Here is a 22,924-nt window from a genome sequence, read left to right on the forward strand (position 1 = left end):
CTAAATCCAAGTGGTCCACGAGAGACACTGACTTTAGAGAAACTGTATGATAATGTAAGTATTCATTATTCTCCTCTTTGCGCTAGGAATGCTTTCATACACTGGACTGTTGTATTTTTTTATCTTGCAACCCCCAAAAAACACTTGAACCTTGTCAAAAAATCTGACAGATAGGCGAGTTGTTAAAAAGTTAAAAAAGATTTTTAATAATAAAGATCTTTCAGACAGCCAATACAGCTATAATGGTATTCCTAAAAATATTTTTGGAAGAATATCTCCATTTACAGTATTTCCCTCTCTCTCTTTAAAGCGATAGTTCACCCAAATATTTTAATTCTGTCTTTAATTAAACGAGTGCTGTTGTTTTTCAGTGGAGCGCTGCTTTTACACAGCTCTTTTCCATACAACCTTCACAGTTTATGTGAAGCTCCAAAAAAAATAAATAAATAATTAAACACATGACAATTCTTAAATCCCCTTACTGCTCATGTGAAAAATTGTCATTCCAAGTATGATCTGAAACACAATTGTCCTCATGTTCCGTTGCCGGACAGCAATTCTGAGTAAACTTCCTGTCGCCTTTGAAGGAACGCAATGTTAAAGTTGTACTAAGTAACATTTATCTTTACCAACACTAATCAAAGAGAACAGGTGGCACGACAATGGCACTACAGCATGGGCCACCACCTTGATTGCTTTGAGTTGAATGGATCACATGACTGCGTCACATGACAACAAATACATCATTATTTTCAGATATTTCCATCCACACTACAACGCAAAGACAGCGTTTTCATGTTTTTCCACCTGGGAGAGCGTATTCAAAAAGCTCAGTTTTTGCTGCCAAAATCACTGTCTCAGTGTGGACGGAAGGCCAAAACGTAGAGAATGTATGAGTGTGGACGTAGCCTTAGTCATACAACAGCTTTGTGTGAGAAACAGAGCAATTCCGTGTAAATTTATGTGGGGAAGATTATCAGTTAATAAGGACCTTCATTTTGATCTGTGCGAATATGACTTCATAAGACTTAGAACAAGAGTGTCAAAGACACGGCATGTGGTATGAATTGGGGGGGGGGGGATTACGAAATTACATGTTAATTAGCATATTACATCGGTATGATGTATTCATACTAGTGCTATCAGTCGATTACAATTTTAATCGCGATTAATCACAGATTTTGAAAGTGCTGAAATTTGACTTAATATACTTTTCCTGTCAAAATGCATTTCCTTCCTTCTCAGGAAAAACAAAACAAAAAGTTACAATATAATGCTTTATTACATTTTCCAAACAAGCCCTTTCACAGTGTAAAGACAGAAATGCACTAAAATATCACCAATTCAAGTAACATTAAACGTTTCCCAAAATCTAAGAGGGAGGTTGACTAATTGAAAAAACTAGTCCCCACATAGGTTGCATATTCATTGCAATGGGCATTACATCTCTTAAACTCTCATCCTCCACAATATGAATCTTCCGGTAGACAGTGGCTATCCGCTTTGTTACAGCAATCGTGAAGCGTCATGCTTCGCATCAGGGCGTTAGTGTGAAATGTCGCTTTGAACTTACCATGAAAAGCGCTTGCAGACAAAAACGTCTCATTCTGCATTATGGTAATAGTTAAGATTTGGTGTGCTTCTGTGGTAATTAAAATGCGCCTTACATAAGCTGAAAAATACTTGATTTCTACCACAAGTCCCATCTGGGCTTCTTTCTCCATCATTTGATCACTGACTGGAAAGCGCTGTTGTATGTGTTGTGAAGTTTTTGTAAGTGAAATGACTCCGGGCAGACACATCGCAAAGGTTCCACCCTTCCAACCAGTGTTTATGCTGGTTTTTGCTGTATTAATGTTAAATGCACTGATCCAGATTAAGAAAAATTAACACGTTAAACTTTTTTAATTAATCGCATATGTTAACTAGTTAATTTTGACAGCTCTAATTCATACTATACTTCTTTATCAACAGCAGGACAGATAAACACTTAAATTTGCTATGTTAGTTGCATGCATGTTTTAGTTCACATCTTTTAATTACACACGGCAATCAGAGCTCGCAGATTTATAGTATGAGGGGCATGTTTGAGGGGCATTCGCACACAACGGTCCCATGGCAACCCGTTCCCACTGTGAAGTTAGTTTCTCACGGGAATAACTACAACATGGACATTGTTTCCAGTCCCCACTGTATAATTATTATTAAACAGAACTGTAATTTAAATGATCCAAACAGTTTAAAGGTGCTGATGTTCGGTTTTAGATGGTTTATTCAGAATTACACAACAGAAGATAATCTATAAAACAAACTCCAGCCAACAGGCAGAATAAACCCAAAGAATATGTAGATTCATCCACATAACTGTCCCGAAGGCGTGATCCTCCACAAAACAAGCTCCAGCCGCTAGCGGAACCAGCACAAAAAAAAGAACAAAAAAGCCGTTCAGTTTCCTTGGACAGTCAAACGAATGTTCAGTGAGCCGGCCCATTCGACTGCTACATGAGTGCAACAAATGACCCAATCACTCCAGTGTCCTGCAAGAAATACTCCACAAAACAAACTCCAACCAATAGGAGGCGTAAGCACAAAGAACATGCAGATTCATCCACAACACTGTTCCGAATGAGTGCTGCTACACATAACTCCAGCCGCTAGGCGTAACCAGCACAAAAAGAAACCAAAAAGGCGCTCAATTTCCTCGGACGGTCAAGTGAATGTTCAGTGAGTCAGGCTCACTTGACTGCAACGTGAGTACCACAAAATAACTCAGTCCATTGACTTTATGAAGGGCATGGCTTGCTGGGGACATGTAAATACTTTACGGCCATCCTTAGCATCTTTTCTCAATTTGGCCGGGAACATCAGTGCAAAAGTGACCTTCCGTTGATGTAAGAGTTTCTTGCATTCCTTGAATTGATCACGTTTCTCTCATCAAATTCGCAAAGTCTGGGAACAAGAAAATGCTGTGGTTCTTCCAAGAAAGCCTTCCTTTAATCCTCGCCTCCCGTAACACGAGATCTTTATTGGATGATCTCAGAAATTTGGCCAGAATTGATCAGGGCCTGTCTCCCTGTGAGCTGGAACCCTGTGAGCTCACTCGATTTCCAGCTTATGGCCTGTTATGTCGAGCAGACTCGGGCAGAGACCGTCCTGGAATTTCACTATATCTCGACCTTATTCGTCTTCAGGAATTCCAACAATTCGGATGTTATTCCGGCAGTTACAGTTCTCCAAATCTTCCAGCTTCTCCCAGACGTGCTCCAAATCCCCTGTGGTTGCTAGCAGATTAGCAGCTAATTCTCTCTCCGATGAATCCAGATAATCAAACCGTTTTTTGACATCCCCCACTCTTGTAACCATCTCAGTGAATTTCGTCTTCATGGCAGTGATAGATTGAAGTATTACAGCAAGATCCTCCAAGTCAGCAACGTCGGTTAATCAACGTTAATCAACTCACGCCAAATTTCCTTCACTTCACTGGCCAAATCGGCTCCCGGGCTTGAGGCCTGCTGCTCGGGGGCTTCAGCTTGAGCATGTAAGTGTCTTTTAATGTCTCTAGAACCCGAGGATTTTGAATTCTTTGACAAATTGTCTTCCTAGAACAGTTAAGAATCAAGGTGTATCAAATCTCACCAGTTTATGACACAAAACGTATTAAACTAGCAAAGTGCGCAGAGCTCGCCATTCACACGTCCGAACCTCACGTGGCGCCGCGCGACTCCCCTTAGATGGTTTATTCAAGCCAAAGCTATCCAGCCGAGAGCAGTGAACACTGTTGTTTAATTCCCTATTACTAATTGTGTACAGTGCATCCGGAAAGTATTCACAGCGCTTCACTTTTTCCACATTTTGTTATGTTACAGCCTTATTCCAAAATTGATTAAATTCATTATTTTCCTCAAAATTCTACAAACAATACCCCATAATGACAACGTGAAAGAGGTTTGTTTGAAATCTTTGCAAATTTATTAAAAATAAAAAACGAAAAAAATCACATGTACATAAGTATTCACAGCCTTTGCCATGACACTCAAAATTGAGCTCAGGTGCATCCTGTTTCCACTGATCATCCTTGAGATGTTTCTACAACTTGATTGGAGTCCACCTGTGGTAAATTCAGTTGATTGGACATGATTTGGAAAGGCACACACCTGTCTATATAAGGTACCACAGTTAACAGTGCATGTCAGAGCACAAACCAAGACATAAAGTCCAAGGAATTGTCTGTAGACCTCCGAGACAGGATTGTATCAAGGCACAGATCTGGGGAAGGGTACAGAAACATTTCTGCAGCATTGAAGGTCCCAATGAGCACAGTGGCCTCCATCATCTGTAAATGGGAGAAGTTTGGAACCACCAGGACTCTTCTTAGAGCTGGCCGCCTGGCCAAACTGAGCGATCGGGGGAGAAGGGCCTTAGTCAGGGAGGTGACAAAGAACCTGATGTTCACTCTGACAGAGCTCCAGCATTTCTCTGTGGAGAGAAGAGAACCTTCCAGAAGAACAACTATCTATGCAGCACTCCACCAATCAGGCCTGTATGGTTGAGTGGCCAGATGGAAGCCACTCCTCAGTAAAAGGCACATGACAGCCCGCCTGGAGTTTGCCAAAAGGCACCTGAAGGATTCTCAGACCATGAGAAACAAAAATTGAACTCTTTGGCCTGAATGGCAAGCATCATGTCTGGAGGAAACCAGGCACCGCTCATCACCTGGCCAATACCATCCCTACAGTGAAGCATGGTGGTGGCAGCATCATGCTGTGGGGATGTTTTTCAGCAGCAGGAACTGGGAGACTAGTCAGGATCGAGGGAAAGATGAATGCAGCAACGTACAGAGACATCCTTGATGAAAACCTGTTCCAGAGCGCTCTGGACCTCAGACTGGGGCGAAGGTTCATCTTCCAACAGGACAACGACCCTAAGCACACAGCCAAGATAACAAAGGAGTGGCTACAGGACAACTCTGTGAATGTCCTTGAGTGGCCCAGCCAGAGTCCAGACTTGAACCTGACTGAACATCTCTGGAGAGATCTGAAAATGGCTGTGCACTGATGCTCCCCATCCAACCTGATGGAGCTTGAGAGGTCATGCAAAGAAGAATGGGAGAAACTGCCCAAAAATAGGTGTGCCAAGCTTGTAGCATCATACTCAAAAAGACTTGAGGCTGTAATTGGTGCCAAAGGTGCTTCAACAAAGTATTGAGCAAAGGTTGTGAATACTTATGTACATGTGATTTTTTTCGTTTGTATTTTTAATAAATTTGCAAAGATTTCAAACAAACTTCTTTCACATTGTCATTATGGGGTATTGTTTGTAGAATTTTGAGGAAAATAATGAATTTAATCAATTTTGGAATAAGGCTGTAACATAACAAAATGTGGAAAAAGTGAAGCGCTGTGAATACTTTCCGGATGCACTGTATGTATTTGTAATGTAACCTCTGGTAAATTAGTAAATTCCATTTTTCCCTTTTGTTTTACCTCAATATAAGTTATTATATTTTCACTGGACAATATTTTCTGCACCAGTGATCAGCTTTTTCTCCAGCGTCACGGCTAAAGAAATTATATTTTATCCAAGTTTTGAGCTTGCAGTCTGAATTGAATGTGGTGACATAAAGATCGTGTATCGTGAAATAATGGAAAAACAGAAAGCCTTTCTATTGCTTTGTGTTCGCTGGCTGCGCTCAACAACAAACACAGCATGACTGGTCTGGCCCGAGCTGGTACTTTTAATGAATCTCTCCAAACAACTCACCAATTCACAAGTGATCTGTTTAAATCAATCTGATGAATCCATCACTGAATGAACTCACTGAATGAGAGCGGCTGAATTAATATCTGATTCACTTACTGAACCATTTCTGGAGTTGTGTACATTGGCACCATGTTAAAAAAAAAGAAATAGACCGATGGGAGTGTCCTTTGTTGCTCTTGTCTGATCTCTCTCCCTCATCTTTTTATCCCTTCAAAAACCTTCAAAGCCTGAAGTGTGACTGCAGGAGCTCTAAAGCCTCCTCAGAGGAGCTGGAGAACATGCCCCTCCCACCACCGATGATCTACAGTCATCTCAGCCTCTGAACATACAACGCTTAAGCTTCTCGACCTCAGAAAAGACTTGTTTTTGACAAAGCTATTCTAAACCTGTAACATGAGCAAATCCAAGCCAGGCCCGACTTCTTACTGTTTAAAATACACAGCATTCCCAATAGACAAGTTCAGATTAGGGATGTGCATTATCATTACAATGGACCCTTTTCACAAACTATGATGACACTTTTCCGCCTTATTTAGCAGCTTAAATCTAGCAAACTTTTTAACATTTGCAATTTTGTAATTATTTAGTGTAAAGTCATCATCAGCAAAGTGCTTGAGCACTAAACACAGCCCGATTTTCTTAACTGCACATCTCTGTACGTACACCTGGAGTTATTTGCATTAATTAGTGCGTCAACACTAATCAAGTGCTTCTTCACATCACGAAGAAGCACTAGAAGATGTAATTGCCGCTAAACATCAGGAGATGAAGGTAAAAACAACAACAGTGGATGTGCAAGTCAAGAACGAGTGTGTGAGGAGGTCTGGAGATATCTGCATTTGTGTAACTTGAGTCAGAAGGAATATAAAGACATCTTTATGGGTCTAAACTCCTGAAGAGAAAAAGTCCAGTGTCTCATAGCAGTCATAGAGCTCATGCGCCAACCGCCTCGGTATATGCGTGCACAGTTATATGGAGCATAATTTGAGAGGCTCACGTTCGACTGTACGTCAAAATGGAAATATACAAAGGGCTTAAATTTATATCATTATATTTCCTAGTCTAGTATGTTAACATGGAATTAGTTTTTAAAAATGAGTTACAACAGCAGTTTCTACGGAGTCCCCAAGAGGCGGGAATGTTTTTTCTGAAACAGTTTAATGTGCCCTCAGTATTATAACACTGATTTAAAGTCATGCCCAGTGTTAATTGTTACACAGTTTTTTATTTATTTGTTTATTGTCTTTTGACGAAAATGTCCTTAAAATATTTCCTTATGGCATATTAGTTCATTTTGGTAAATTTTACAGTGACTAAAATTGTATATAATTTTAGTTGACAAAAAATTAATTTTAGATGACAAAATGCAAAATATCACAAATACTGTATGTACCAAACTTTAACCGAATATTCAAATATTTGGAAATTTTGTAAACTTGCAACTCACTTTTGGTGCCCTTCTGTGGACATTTCATGTGAAAAATGGAGCTCACACACCCAACAGCACTTACTGCTTTGTCCACTGGGAGCAGTGTTTCGAATTTCAATAAGCACAGACCGATTTTAGCTAAAGAAAAGTCTGTTTTAGAAGTGATTTTGTTGTTAATTCCCAGATTAAGACTAGGGGTTGCACAGACTAACGTAGTCAACACCGTCAGCCTGAAGTCAACTAGGTGTGTGGGGTTTTGGGGGTGGAATGATATCACGACTAATTGAATTTGATTTGACTTAATGGGCTCGACTAGTCGACTATTAAAAATCAATAATCATGCAACCCCAAGTTAAGACGTGATATTTTAGATTAGGATACTGCATTAAGTATAGCGCGTTTTTAAATAAACAGCGTATTCACACCTTCTGACTAACGCATAACTTATGACATCCACACTAATACATCTTCGCTTGAAAACAAATAGATTTTGCTTCATTTACACCTCTCCATTTCCTTTTATGAAACAGATTAGTGTGGACGAGGCCTTAGTTCAAGTTCACCAATTCATTGGCTTCATTGTTTGTGCAGATGTATGTTGTAATATTACATTTATGTTGTGGATATATCTGATTAATCTGAAATCAAAATAATATATATATATATATATATATATATATAAGCAGCACTCATGGTGTGTGACACTGGGGAAAAACACTGCAATATGAAATGGAAAAATACTTGGAGTCTGAAAGTAATTGTCTTGAAATTACTGAAGGCAGTGGATTTGTTACATATCACTGCACTGATGGCTGAATTGGATGCGTTTTAAAGGGGACACATTTAACTCTCCAGTGGTCTTCATTAATGAGCCCTACCTTTGGTCCTCACAGTCATTTTTGGTCAGAATGGAAAAAGCAAAGGTAAATATTTTTTTCTTTTTTTGATGATGATGATGATAATAATGAAACTATATCTTCTTCCCTGAAGTAATAACAATAAAATAGTGTATTTTGGGGATTTTATGCTATTTTGATCTTATTTACATGTACATTTCTCAATTTTACAATTAATATGCAAAGGCAAATAAGAAAATGTATGAAACGTTAATACATTAGAAGCATACACTTTCAATAAGTTGAAACATGAAGAAAATAGTAGAATGTGACATACGTATATTGGAAGCAGACTGCTGCCATCTGCTGAACAAAATATAAATAACATGACTTAAAAATAATGTTGTGTCAATAATAACCAGTAGATGGCAGCAGTGTTCTATGCAGCCACCTACTGTGTAGTCTGATTTACAAGTTATGCATTTGGATATATATTCAGACATTATCAAACTATTATTTGTCAAAGTTGAGCATTTTAAAACTTATTTGAAGTGTCAGTTTTTGCAGTTAACAGAAATGAACTGCAAAACTGTGAAAATTCAATTAGAGTATAAAACAGAAGAATCAGAGTAAACATTTTGCAATTTCAAACTTTCTATAGTAAAAATTTATTTTGCAATCATTTTAAAGTCAGTGAGGTGAACAGCAACAATAAATCCATACAAAAGAACAAACAGTAGACAATAAAAAACAGTAAGAACAGTAAAGAATGATGCAATGTTTTTATGTTTTCATGCATCCGTGGCAGTGTGTGGTTATGATGGCATGTATCTTGCTGACAGATTTTTTTGCACACCATGCTGGTTTTAATGTCTCTTGGGAGACAGTCTGCACACCTTTATTTCTGTGTGTGTATTATGTTGTGTGTTCTGTCTCATGGCTGTTTTAGTCTCACCCATTTATTTCTGTGTGTGTGTGTTTGTGTGTGTGTGATTAACCACGATTAATCGCAGATTTTAAAAGTGCTGAAATTTAACACTTTATATCACTCTTTTCTTGTCAAAATGAATTTATTTCCATCTTAATAAAGAAAACAGAACAATATGTAACAATATAATGCTTATTCAACATTTTCCAAACAAAGCCTTCCACAATATAAAGATAGAAATGCACTAAAATATCACCAATTCAAGTAACATTAAACGTTTCCCAAAGTATAAGTGGCAGGTTGACTAATTTAAAAATATAGTCCCCACATAGTTTGCATCTTTACTGCAATGGGCATTAAATCCCTTAAACTGCCATCCTCCATAAAATTAATTTGCCGGTAGACTGTGGCTATTCACTTTCTTACAGCAATCGTGAAGCTGCATTCATGATTCACGTCAGAGCATCAACGGCAGCGGCGCTTTGAACTCACAATGAAAAGCACTTGCAAACAAAAATGTCTCATTCTGCGTTTTGGTGATAGTTAAGACTTGGTGTGCTTCTGTGGTAATTAAAACATGCCTTACACAGGCTGAAAAATACTGGACTTCTGTCACGAGTACCATCTGTGCTTGTTTTGTACATCAAACAGTGTTAAGAGTTCCTTTCTCCATCATTTTATCACTGACAGGGAAGCGCTGTCAGAGATTCTTTTATTTACTGAGATAACAACCTCCGCAGCTCTATCATAGGAGAGAGTGTAATGGTCAAGTAGTGTGTTACATTAGTACTGCCCACAGAATGTCTATGGGACCATCGCATTTTCCTGTTTTATGTTAAGCTTTTAGTCCATTTAGTGCAAAACAGTGTGGAAAATATTAATTGATTATATATATATATATATTTCTACTATGAAGCCATGCTGTTGTAATAGATGCAGTATGCGGTTTAGCATTGTCTTGCTGAAATATGCAAGGCGTTCCCTGAAAAATACGTCATCTGGATGGAAGCATATGTTGCTCTAAAACCTGCATATACCTTTCAGCATTGATGGTGCCTTTCCAGATGTGCAAGCTTCCCATTCCATAGGCACTAATGCACCCCCATACCATCAGAGATGCAGGATATTTGAACCAAGCGCTGATAACAAGTCGAATGGTCCCTCTCCTCTTTAGTACGGACGACGCGGCGTCCATGGTTTCCAAAAAGAATTTCACATTTCGATTCGTCTGATCACAGAACAGTTTTCCACTTTGCCTCAGTCCATTTTGAATGAGCTTTGGCCCAGAGAAGACGGTGACGTTTTTGGATCATGTTCACATATGGCTTCTTCTTTGCATGATAGAACTTTAACCTGCATTTGTGGATGGCATGGCGAACTGTGTTCACAGACAATGAGTTCTGGAGGTGTTTCTGAGCCCATGCAGTGATTTCCTTTACAGAATCATGCCTGTTTTTAATGCAGTGCCGCCTGAGGGCCCGAAGATCACGGGCATCCAATATTGATTTTCGCCCTTGTCCCTTGCGCACAGAGATTTCTCCAGATTCTCTGAATCTTTTGATGATATTATGTACTGTAGTAGATGATGAGATATTCAAAGTCTTCCTAATTTTACATTGAGGAACATTATTCTGAAATTGTCCCACAATTTGCAGATGCAGTTTTTCGCAAATTGGTGAACCTCTGCCCATCTTTACTTCTGAGAGACTCTGCCTCTCTAAGATACTCTTTTTATACCCAATCATGTTACTGACCTGTTGCCAATTAACCTATTTAGTTGCAAAATGTTCCTCCAGCTGTTTCTTTTTAGTAACACTTACTTTTCCAGCCTTTTGTTGCCCCGTCCCAACGTTTTTTGAGACGTGTTGCGGCCATCAAATTCAAAATTACCATATTTTTTCTTAAAATGGTACATTTCCTCAGTTTAAACATTTGAAATGTTTTCTATGTTCTATTGTGAATAACATATGGGTTTATGGATTTGCAAATCACTGCATTCTGTTTTTATTTACATTTTACACAGCGTCCCAACATTTTTGGAATTGGGGTTGTACAGTACTGTGCAAAAGTTTTAGGCACTTAAGATGTTTCACAAAAGCATTTGTCTTAAGATGGTTATTTATACCTTAGGAAAATAGGAAAAATACATTTTAGACTCCAAACATTACTTTTGCAAATAGAAAAGATTAGAATAGAAGAACAGGGAGCCCTGCAACAGATGTCATGGCCCCCACAAAGCCCCCCACTGAACATTGAGTCAGTCTGGGATTACATGGAGACAGAAGCAATTGAGACAGCCTAAATAGATAGAAGAACTGTGGTGAATTCTCCAAGAAGCTTGAACATCCTATCTGCCAACAACCAAGAAGAACTGTGTCCAGGTGTACCTAGGAGAATTGGTGCTGTTTTAAAGGCAAAGGTGGCCACACCAAATATTGATTTAGCTTTTTTGTTTAGTGGACTTTGTATGATGTTAATTGATACATGAAAACTATTTATGGCATTATTTTTGAAGACATCCTCCCTATGCAACATTTTTCACAAGTGCCTAAAACTTTTGCACAGTACTGTATGTGTGTGTGTATATATATATATATATAACAAAAATTATTCTAGATTTATAATGTATTTTACTTCTTGCATTAAACATTTTTATTCAATTAGGTTACAGTTGTTGTTAGGATGAAATGATGGTTCTACTGATGGTGGCGGGGTCACCCTTTTAAGTCATTTTAGAGCAATTGTTTAAATATTGAGATATTATATATTGTCAAAAGGATGAAAAGTATTGAGATATAATCATTTTATTTATACTTCAGCGCTAATTGTTTCTTGTTGCAGGAAGAGAAGGTTTATTCAATCTAAGCTTTATTGACTCTGCAGGTTCAAAACTTTTAATGGGTCAGAAAATAAAGCAACTAAAAATGTTTCTCTAATAACAGAGCATCAAACCAGTTACCACTGCAATCAAAAAACAATAATAGTCCTAAAAGGATTTTCTTTCTTGACTCAGAGTGTAAACAGAAATATGTCGCTGTTGTCAAAAATATTGGTATTCAGTAATTAATTGCTCAGTAATTATGTTGAGTGAGTGATGCTTGGTGAGCATTCTTTTTTTTCCATTGTTGTTGTTTGTTTGGCCTGTGTGAAAATTGCATCTCTGAATACAATGCACGCAGCAGCCTTCATTCAAGGCAGTAAGTCAATATTATTTGTGCTTTTCTGAAATGTGACAGAGGATTGGAGCACAGTGGTGGTAAAGAAGAGGCTCATCTGAGTCTCACAATTCAAAAAGGGTCCACATTACACACTGAGAGCATGACTTCACTGCGGAAAAAAAAATAAAAAATTAAAAACCCGTTGATGTCTCCGGCAACATCAACCGCTGCTGTCAGATAAATGTGCAGAAAATTAAAAGCACACAATCAAACGAGTTAAGATTACACTGCGACACACTGGGGAAAGTTTTAATTAAAACCCTAAAAGAATAGTTGAAATAAGGTAACATTTCTTTGGCAAATGTCAGCTGAACAGACAAAACAGATAAAAGAGAAGAACTAATGAAGATGTGTAAATCTTTTTTCTTTTGTGCTGTTACAAGGATACAGACAAAAGCTCATATACATTATAGGATTTGGCAGGGCTCAACAATAATGATGACCCGTGCAGGAGAGTTTCGGGTCAGTTAACGGAACTGTCATTACATCCTATGTCCATTGAACATGTACAGTTGAAGTCAGAAGTTTACATACACCTTAGCCAAATTCATTTAAACTCAGTTTTTCACAATTTCTGACATTTAATTGTAGAAAACATTCCCTGTGTTAGGTCAGTTAGGATCACTACTTTATTTTAAGAATTTGAAATGTCAGAATAATAGTAAAGAGAATGATTTATTTCAGCTTTTATTTCTTTCATCACATTCCCAGTGGGTCAGAAGTTTACATACACTTTGTTAGTATTTGGTAGCATTGCCTTTAAATAGTTTAACTTGGGTCAAACCTGGGTAGCCTTCCACAAGCTTCTTACAATAAGTTGCTGGAATTTTGGCCCATTCCTCCGGACAGAACTGGTGTAACTGAGTCAGGTTTGTAGGCCTTCTTGCTCGCACAAGCTTTTTCAGTTCTTCCCACAAATTTTCTATCGGATTGAGGTCAGGGCTTTGTGATGGCCACTCCAATACCTTGACTTTGTTGTCCTTAAGCCATTTTGCCTCAACTTCGGAGGTATGCTTGGGGTCATTGTCCATTTGGAAGACCCATTTGCAACCGAGCTTTAACTTCCTGGCTGACGTCTTGAGATGTTGCTTCAATATATCAACATAACTTTCCTTCCTCATGATGCCATCTGTTTTGTGAAGTGCACCAGTCCCTCCTGCAGCAAATCACCCTTGCAACATGATGACGGTTGGGATGGTGTTCTTTGGCTTGCAAGCCTCACACTTTTTCCTCCAAACACAACGATGGTCATTATGGCCAAACAGTTCAAATTTTGTTTCATCAGACCGGAGGAAATTTCTCCAAGAAGTAAGATATTTGTCCCCATGTGCACTTGCAAACTGTAGTTTGGCTTTTCTATGGCAGTTTTGGAGCAGTGGCTTCTTCCTTGCTGAGCAGCCTTTCAGGTTATGTCGATGTAGGACTTGTTTTACTGTGGATATAGATACTTGTCTACCTGTTTCCTCCAGCATCTTCACAGGGTCCTTTGCTGTTGTTCTGGGATTGATTTGCACTTTTTGCACCAAATGACAGTCATCTCTATGAGACAGAATGCATCTCCTTCCTGAGCGGTATGATGGCTGTGTGGTCCCATGTTGTTTATACTTGCATACTATTGTTTGTACAGATGAATGTGGTACCTTTGGGCATTTGGAAATTGCTCCCAAGGATGAACCAGACTTGTGGAGGTCCACAATTTTTTTTCTGAGGTCTTGGCTAATTTCTGTTGATTTTCCCATGATGTCAAGCAAAGAGGCACTGAGTTTAAAGGTAGGCCTTAAAATACATCCATAGGTACACCTCCATTTCAGTACACATCCTATTAGAAGCTAATTGGCTAACTGTCCAAAGGCTTGACATCATTTTCCGGAATTTTCCAAGCTGCTTAAAGGCACAGTTAACTTAGTGTATATAAATTTCTGAGCCACTGGAATTGTGATATAGTCAGTTAAAAGTGAAACAATCTGTCTGTAAACAATTGTTGGAAAAATTACTCATGTCATGCACAAAGTAGATGTCCTAAACGACTTACCAAAACTACAGTTTGCTAATATGAAATCTGTGGAGTTGTTAAAAAATTTGTTTTAATGACTTCAACCTAAGTGTATGTAAACTTCAACTGTACATGTGCTTATATCATTCAACACACTCTCATGATGTAATGTCACTGCATCTCCAACGTCACCCTTGGCCCATATGTGTTTTCACTCTGATGCCGTATTAAACTCATTTCTGAGCTTTTTTATTTTTTACCCAAGGCTAAATTTTAAAATTAAAGTATTTGAAAATTCTGTCATCACTTACTCATTGCTTTATTGTTTAATTTTTATTTTGTCTGATGTGAGACCCAAAGGGAGTTTTCTGAATTTCCGAACTGCGACTTAAAAAAGTACCATAAAATGATCATAAAATTAATCGTTTATTCATGCGCCATATTCCAGGTCACATCAATAAGCGTTACGACAGCTGTGATGTCAGTGATGTCTTGTGCAATTTTTGGATGCATATTTTTGAATGAGATGTGTAAGCCTTCACGGAGAGGAACATTTTCAGCTATTAAAGGGGTCATGAAATGGAGAATCAAATTTTCCTTGATATTTATAAACATATAAGAGGAAACTGTACTATAAAAATATACTGTAAGTTTCAGAACTCAAAACTTCCTCCCCGGTCTTAAAGAGCATTTAAAGTTACCACCCTGCTGAAACATCTCACTTTGAAATCTGTGTTCGTAACTTCTCAAGACGTTGCTCATTTGCCTGTACATGGTCCACAACATGCGTCATTGTCATGGGTGTACTGAAGGAGAGAACAGCTCAAGTTACTGCTGTGAGGTGAGGATGTCAATTATCAGACATTATTGTGTGCCTGGATGTGGAGAAACTGCACTGAGGGTCGATTTCCATTCGGGTTTCATTTGTTGCGCTGTCTAGCTTGTTTTTAGCACAGGTGTCACAAAGATTCAACATTCTGAACAGTTCAGGCTGCAAAGAGATGAGTGTTACATATTCCAGATTGTTCTGCATGAAGCAAAGTTTCAGTGCTTGATAAACGGTAAGGCACCCGCTCTAGTGACTGAGGGGCCACCGTGCCATGTTAAAACTGTGTGTTACGAATGTTGCCTAACATAAAATACAGTGTATTGCAACAGTACTTGCTAGGAGAAGGAATTATAAAGACTGTAAGTGATTTCAGGTTTAGGCTTAAAAGCTGAGAGTATCGTTCAGGCCGGGTAGGGTGGGGTTTAATTTTAAAGCCTGTGCAGGCCTGTGCAGACCTCTATCGCTAAGTAACCTCTGATTAGGACACCAACACCAAGCATATAATTATTAGACTATTGCTTATCAAATTAATACATAAATGGATAATGAATATTTGTTTGAGTCGAATAATTGGGGGGGGGGGTTAGATTCTATTTTTAACTAATCAGAACAGTGGGTGTTTACTTTCAAGTTTTAAAGGAGAAGCATCCTAAAACAGAAGGTCAGAATGAGGATGGAAAATGATCATGTTTTACAAACATTTGACATTTTTTTTTTTTTGTGCAAAAAACTTTGATAACATTATAAGCTAACCTCAAGGAACATAATACAACTTTTTTAAAAAGCATTTCATGGGGGTCTGGGTAGCTCAGTGGTAAAGACGCTGGCTACCACCCCTGGAGTTCGTTAGTTTGCTAGTTCGATAGGTGGCGAGAAGCCTCCACACGCGCATGTCTCCGTGGCAACGCGCTCAACAAGCCACATGATAAGATGCGTGGGTTGACGATCTCAGACGCGGAGGCAACTGGGATTTGTCCTCCGCCACCTGGACTGAGGGAAATCACTACGCAAAATCCCAAAAAAAAAAAAAAAAAAACCTTTCATGACCCCTTTAAAACATTCAGGGGTGAATTCAATAAACAGTTGCATTACTTTTGCGCATGGTATTTCAGCTTAAAAACCTGCGTTTAATTCACTAACCGCCTGCAATATAGGTTAAACAGCCACAATCAGCACTGAAATTGGGCTGTTTTGAATAGTAAACGCAAACGCCTCCTATCTCTGTAAATTAGGCTCGTTATAGATTGCACTTTATTCACAAAAAATTGCCCGGCGAAATTTACATCATGCTACTACCACCATTAGCATGATGTAATGCAGGTGTCAAAATGTATTTTATTTGAAATAGATGTTTGTGTACATTTTCTATCGATCATATCAGCAGTAATTCATCAAATAATGATCAAATGATCAGAGAAGAGAGTTTATAACCTGTCATATATACAGATTAGTGGTCATAAGCTCATTTTCGGCATGTTAAAGAGATGATTCAGGAGTCTGGATCACAGTAGTGGAGTGTAGTGATGGGAAGATCGGATCATTTTACTGACTTGGATCTTTGAATCTCATTCAGCAAAATGAACAAATCTTTATTCAAGTCATTTTGTTCATTAGTCACGTGACAGCCGAATAGTCTCTACAGGAAATATAACTGATTAGTTCACCTCCTGACTCGGTCTTCAGATCTGAGTCTTTCATTCATTTGCCATGTGACCGCTACTAGGCTCCGCATAGAAGACAAACGATATGTACATTTTTCTCTTAACAGCTTACAGTTCATTGTGTTGCAGTTGTTTGTATCTTGATAAATACATGTAGTGTGACAATAAAATACATTTTAATATCATAAGGATTGAAATTATTTTCCTGTATTTAATGCAGGAAGTGTTTACAAGATATTTTCTGCCAAGTGTAAAATTAAAGTAAAATGGTTTTAGATGACTACCGTAAATTCAAAGGGAAATTATTTAAGGCATACTTGATTTGGGGCTACACTTCACAATAAGGACATAAGAAGGACATAAATAATGCAACAAGAGGATGCATGAGGGGAAAACAAAATAGTTTATTCAAAATCAGTTCAATAGTTAAGTCAATAATATGGGTTTTTCTTATTACCAGATTCAATGTTATGGAAAAGAAATATTTACACAGTTGTAGATTTTAAGTAATAGAGAAGCAATAATTTGACACCAGAAATGCTCCGTGAAACTGCAAAAAATTACAATCAAATTTAAGAAAGGTTGGGTGCATGCAGCTGTCACGTGTTAAATGAACGAAAAACTCAGATCTGAAGACAGACTCGTGAAGTGAACGAATCATTTCTGTTTCCTGTACAGAGCCTATGTGGCTGTCCAGCATCAAATGAACGAAACACGAGCACGGATGCTCCACTTCAAAATAAATGAATCACTCTTCTTTTGAGTCATATAAAAGATTAGCTCAAAATGAACTAATCATTAATGAACGACCCATCACTAGTGCTGTGATGCTGTACAGTCCCAACAGGGTGTGTCAGATCACGGTGGTCTGATGCATCCTCCACAATATACCACTCAATTCGGATCGCATTTTAGAACTGATTGTGACTGTACTTGTATTTGCTTGTCTTTTATATTGTAGGTAAATTCATTTATTGTGTCATCCTGTCTGTTACTTGTTTTATCTGCAGTACATATTGTTGATAATTGGTTAGGTTTAGGAATGTGGTTGGGCATGCAATAATAATACCCGAAGGTTGCTGAGCCTGTGATGGATTCGTCCAAACTGAGGAGAAACCATTCTGTCTGTGACATTTTCAAAGTGCAAAAATCGTTGCTATGGTGACACCTTGCTTATGAGACTGACATGATCAATTGCAAACTTAAAAATGTGGTTTTCTGTGATGTATTGAATATTGCAATTTTTGCTGATTGAAATGTCACTAAGGTGACAGAGATGAGATTTTTCCCAAATTGCAAGAGAGAGTTGATAGAACTGAATGCACCAGTTAGAAAATTACATTCATGGGTTGAAAATGATAAACAACGCATTTATAGTAGAGTGCGGAACTCCATCCGTGTGAACTTGAGGGGAACTGACTTCATACATCCTTCAGTTGATTAAAAGCCATTGAGATAAAAATGCCTCAGAAAAGTAAAGTTCGTTCTGAGAAAAACTTTAGCAGCATTTGAGTGCAGATGCTTTGGTATTTTGTATGTAATGCAATGAAGTTCAGTCGAAATTAAGAGTCCAAAAGTCTCCAAATACTTTTGGGACCACTGTAAATAATAGTACTGTGTAAAAATTCGGATTTTTAGAAGCATCGCGATCTTCATTTGAATCCTTAAATCTCAAGATCAATCTTTTACTGTTAAATTGAAATGTTGAGATTTCAGTTAGCAATGATTGAGTAGTATAGTGATGAAGAAGTTCAGCGTTGAGATCCTTTAACTGCGTGTTGAGAGTAAAAGTTTGGTTTGACTCGTTCCGTGTAATGTGTGTGTGTCCAAAGACAAGATCCACACAATCCATTTGTCATTGAATAGTCTCTTTTAATGTCCTTTCTGTTCTTTACAGACAATTGTTGATCAAAAACAACAATACATAAAAATATAATTCTAATCACGAATAGCATGGATGAGGTAAAGAAGCCATTCGAGTCTTTTTCGTTAATATGTGCTCATTTACAGATGCTCTAGAAAACTGCCGGTTTTCTTAAAGAGACGGAAATGATTTATAGAACGTGTTCTAAAAATCGATGTAAATACTTTTACATAGTATAAAAAACAATAAATATGTAACACAATAAAGTATATGAAGTATGTCATATTTATTGATGGAATACATGTATTTGTACATATAAAAAGCCACAATGTGTTCAAAATGATGAAAAACTAAAAAATATTGATATTAAATTAATATTTATAGTAAGTAATGTACCTAGTTAGAAGGTATCTTTTATAATTAACAGCATTAGCTTAATTTCATTCATTTCTTTCATATGAAAGCAAAATGCACATTTATAACTGAAATATATGCATATTAAATATACCCAATTTGATTTCTAATCTAATTGAAATCGGAATCGAGAGTTTGTCAATCAGAATCAAATCAAACTGGGTAATCTGTGTCAATACCCAGCCCTTGTAAATAATTTTTTTGGCACAAAAAAAAATATGTTTCTAAAAACAGCTTTCTGACATATAGTATTTGTGGTGGGGTCAGTGAAAATGTTAGAACAACGGTGGGGGGTCTGGGACATGAGAAGTGTAAGGAAAGAAACTAAAAAACATAGTGATATTACTACTGTATTGTATAAATGAAGTGCAATTATAGTAAATAATATTGAATATTTTGTCTCATTGAAGTGCACATTTGTAAATTTACTGATATTAACAACAGAAACATCTGTAAAAAGTTAACACCTAATTTATATCAGGCTAAACTAAAATATACAGAGAGTGCGACTGAGTTAAGACTCCTTAACAGTTTGCTTTCATCAGGTTCCTAATGATAAGCACTTTCATCTCTTGTAATTTCGGATGCCAGTTACTTTAGATGTTTATGTTAGATGTGACTGTAGCATTTTTGTTAGGAAAAACAGTAGCCTAAACATATTTAAAAACTATAAATACAAAAAAAAAAAGAAAAAAATCAGAAACTGACTCACTCCCCTAACATATTTAATAGAACTATATCAATAATAATATAGCTGGAAGCAGCCATTACAGGGCCAAGCACGGCAACCACTGCAAAACCCAATAACCTCACAGAGCAAGCACAGACTGCATTGTCCCTGGATGGATTTGAACCCACAGCTTTCTGTTCCAAAGTTCAGTGTGCTATCCACTGCACCACATCAATGATCAACTGCCAGTTTTCAGAAGACTTAGAATAAGGAAGCAATGACAGATTAAAAGTTTTGTTTAAATTGACTACAAATTTTGACCACTAAGTGGCACTGTCTCCAAACTGCTCAGGTACACTCAGGACATGATGTTGAAAACCCCTTGCAATTTTCATTAAAACCGGACAAAGCTTTTAAAATATACATTATTTTTTCATAAAATTAAAAATGGCAGAGAGGTTATGTGGCTAATGTTGGAAAAATTGACAGAAAATTTTTTTTTTATTATTGAAACAGGAATTATGCAATAAAGTACAGTCTGCATTGTAGTAAGCACAATATGAAGACTCAGAGATCAACAGAAGTAAAAATGTAAAAACTGAGAAATGGGCAAAGTTTTAATGAAAAGTGTCCATTTAAATCATCAAGAGGAGAGTAATCAGACAAAAAATAATGGTGTCTCTTGGACAAAGATACACGCAAAAGAAAAGTGAATTTTTGAACTGGTGGTGATGCTATAGAGTATGACCTAGAGACCCCAAATTTGATATAGGGGCTATTCATGCCCACCCCTATCAGTGCGCCAGATTTAATAATTTTCCTATGTATGGTTCATAGGGCTGCCGTAGACTCCCAGCAATAATAATAATAATAATAATAATAATACTAACGGATACAATAGGGGCTACGCACTTTCGGTGCTTGGCTCCTAATAATACTAACGAAAACAGTAGGCATCACAGCAGTTTCGGTGCTTGGCCCCTAATAATAATATCTAGGGCCCTATTTTAAGAGCGCTAAGTCTTAAGCACAGTGCTATGCAACACGTCATATGCACAAAGTCAGTGGGAATGGCCAGGAAGTTTTGATGTTTTCGTGCAAGCATGTACTAAATTTAGGCTCAAGTGGTTTGGCGAAATTGCATGTGCAAAGCGCTAATGGACTGGGTCAAGTGTAATATAATAATTCTGAGGTTCTTCTTCGGTTATTGCGCAGTCTGCATCCTTTTTCCCGTCAAGCTACGCCGGTTTAAATGACGACAGCCCAATCTTAAGAATTTGGTAGTGTAAAATAGGCTGTATGGAATGAATTAGAAGAATAGAAATATGGACCATTTGTGTCTTATGTTCGCGTGATCTATGTGCTTAGCTCAGTGCCTCGTGCAGTCACAAAAATAGAGCCCCTAATGTGAATACATTTCTGATAAAATACCATAGATAATACAGTTAGTTACAATAGTAAATCCATGGTCAATTTTCTGTAAAAGCCTTCTAATGTATGTCTGTTTATGGTGCAATGTTTTCTCTTGATTTCCTTGTCAATGCTGTTTAGAATGTTGGGGTGTTTAAAGGAATATTCCGGGTTCAATACAAGTTAAGCTCAATCGACAGCATTTGTGGAATAATGTTGGTTACCACAAAAAAATCTTTACGACTCGTCCCTCCTTTTCTTTAAAAAAAAGCACAAATGTGTGTTCCAGTGAGACACTTCCAATGGAAGTCAATGGGGTCAATCTGTAAACATTAAAATACTCACTGTTTCAAAAGTATAGACACAAGACATAAACAATATGTGTGTTCACATGATTTTACTGTGATAAAATCACTTACTAACCACATCTGTGGAAACTTATAGACAATTTTAAACTTTGATGCCATGATGAAGTAACCCTAAAACAACCATTAAAACGATCGTTGAAATTATGATTTTACAGCTTTTTTTTTTTTTTTTTTTTTTACAGAACTTTAGAGCTTGAAAGGTAAATGAGTTTTAACAGAAGAATTAATGACAGTGCTTTTATAAAATTATAAGCTTCACATTTCTGCCTTTAATCCCTCCACAAATGGGCCCCATTCACTTCCATGGTTAATGTATCACTGTAACACAGATTTTTGCTTTTTGTAAAGAAGAGTCCAACTTAATTTTTGTGGTTATTAACATTATGCCACAAATGCTGTTGTTTAAGTTTAACTTGTATTGAACCCGGAATATTACTGCCAGCAGGAGGTAAAGCCACCGGAAGTGTTCGAGCGGCCACCTTAGTGTGCCCAACCTCTCAGAAAGCATCAATGACTGACACCCCCATTTCACCGTCTCTGACCTGCGGATACAACAGTTGCATTTCGCCCTCTAGTGACAATCATGTTTAATGTTCAATTTGCTCGTTATGGATAATATTTGTTACAAGGGAGAAGATATACACAGATCGTGATGTCAGAGCATTCACCTGCCCTGGTGTTCAGACTATCAGTGCAGCACAACAATCACCAAAGGAAGTGGGAAAACTGTCCACAAGTTGTAATATAAGTAGGAAAAGCTGTAATATCTGCTTGTTTAGGGTGACAATACATCCTTACCCCCGAAAGGGACTTTAAAAAAAGTCAGACCTGGATTTCTAAATCGCCTTAAATGCCCGGGATTTTCTTGTTTTCATATTGAAGTGCTCTCTGTAGTCAGTTTAATTCATTGTCCACCAGTCGAACCCGTATCAGTTTAATTTGAAACGGTTTTGTTTGCTCGTCTCCCTCAATCTCAGCGCCCGCTGCGTGTGTGATAGAGGGAGAGAGAGCACGCTCTCTTATTCATGTGATCGCGAGAACAAGGCACTTTTTGATAAAAACATAAAACAAGTAACTCTGAACAAACACTTTGATGTTCACAATAAATAATTCTTACCTCAGTTTCAGTGAACTTGTTTACATTCAGCAGATCTGTTCGCTGATGAAGTTTGTTAGTGGTGGATACTGTTTGATATACTGTAGATATACATAACTCGCTCGGGCTTTCAAGAAACAGGAAAATATATTTATATAAATAAATAATTACAGGTGTAAGACGTTTGCATTGTAGGGATGTACATGCAGATTTCAGATATAAAATCAATGACTGAATGATTCATGTTTACTCGCTGAAATGAGATGATTTCCTATAAAGTCAATCGGGACATTGGAATGTTTGGGCAGAGTAATATGGTGGCGCAGTGGTTTCACTGATATGACGTCATGAGCAATCCAGTTCTACATGTATATCAGTAGTTTAAACTAGCTTAATTATCAACACATTTTGGTGTTTTAAAGGAATAGTTGATGAAAAATGAAAATTA

General features: G+C 37.5%; 1 protein-coding gene across 1 annotated transcript in view; it reads right to left on the bottom strand.

Moving 5' to 3' along the window:
* The window catches only part of ccser2b (coiled-coil serine-rich protein 2b), a 169,204-nt gene that overhangs the window by 41,740 nt on the left and 104,540 nt on the right, over positions 1–22,924 (bottom strand). The gene's annotated exons all lie outside the window — the stretch shown is intronic.

This window comes from Myxocyprinus asiaticus, chromosome 32, assembly GCF_019703515.2.
Source record: "Myxocyprinus asiaticus isolate MX2 ecotype Aquarium Trade chromosome 32, UBuf_Myxa_2, whole genome shotgun sequence".
NCBI classification, from domain to species: Eukaryota; Metazoa; Chordata; class Actinopteri; order Cypriniformes; family Catostomidae; genus Myxocyprinus; species Myxocyprinus asiaticus.